Genomic DNA, 1,178 nt, shown 5'->3' on the forward strand with positions numbered 1-1,178 from the left:
TATATATATATATTTAAAAATTAAATTAAGGTGAAAATAATAAAAAAATATTTAAAAAAATAAAGAGAATTTCGAAAAATGAAAAATAATATAGATATAGAATAGAATAGAATTACACTTCAGCATATTTAAATAATATAGATATATGTATAAGCATAATAAGTATCGATCACTAGTACGCAAGACTGTGACTTAAGAAAAAGAAAAAAAGGAAATAATGTACGTGTGAGTGTGCGCGCGCGCGGGTCTGTGAGTAAATAAAAATCCGTTTTCCTCAAAGAGAAAGATAATAATTCTGGGATTGCGAAGTCATTCTGCATTATTGTGGCGGCGGATTAGATAAAGAAGGCGGCGCACGAACGATTCGCGCCGTAATGAAAGGCGCTGTATGATATTTAGCATACTTATAAGCGACGTCTTCGGTCAACATCGAACCGCGTTGCGTCGTATTCGAGATATTAACTGCCCTCATAATTTATATCGTGCATTTTTAGTCGCGCGATAAAAAGAGCACCGTACAATCGGAACGTTTCTTCTTTTGCGTTTGTCAACCCGTGGAAGGCACGAGCGCCAAGAAGACGGCAGTACGTTCTACGTTCATGAATGACAAAAGCCGGCACGAAGCGGCGTGTCAGGGAGAAGTTCATGGATCCAATGTTTTATTGAGGAAAGCGCGTGCGAAGTATGGATGGGTCAAAAGTTCGTGTACTGTTGCACTGAGGAATCGCACGTTACATTATTCTCGGCTTCTCCTTTGAACAATTTCCGTTGATAATCCGATATAAATCGTCATTTGACGCAGATAGACAACAAAAAGTGGCCAGCTGCTGCTTGACATGCTTGTTACTCAATTACAATTATTGTTATAGATTAAAATTTAAGCGCGGCTATAAACATATATTCTATATGACGCTATTATTTATATCTTATATGTAAAAAGCCAATCGAGTTTTTGTCCTCCTTGAGGTTCACAAGTCTTATTTTTCGTCTCTTACCAAAGATAAATAATCTATATCTGGTTATCTCTTTCATGGTTCTTAAGTATAATTATTTAATGGAATAAAATATGTACAATTAATATTCGGTTTTTTCAATATCAATTTAAAAATCTAAAAAAATATGTATTTGTATATTTGTTTTAAAATAAATTGAACGTTTTAAAAAATTGATTTATATAT

Source organism: Atta colombica, unplaced genomic scaffold (assembly GCF_001594045.1).
Source record: "Atta colombica isolate Treedump-2 unplaced genomic scaffold, Acol1.0 scaffold207, whole genome shotgun sequence".
Lineage (NCBI taxonomy): Eukaryota > Metazoa > Arthropoda > Insecta > Hymenoptera > Formicidae > Atta > Atta colombica.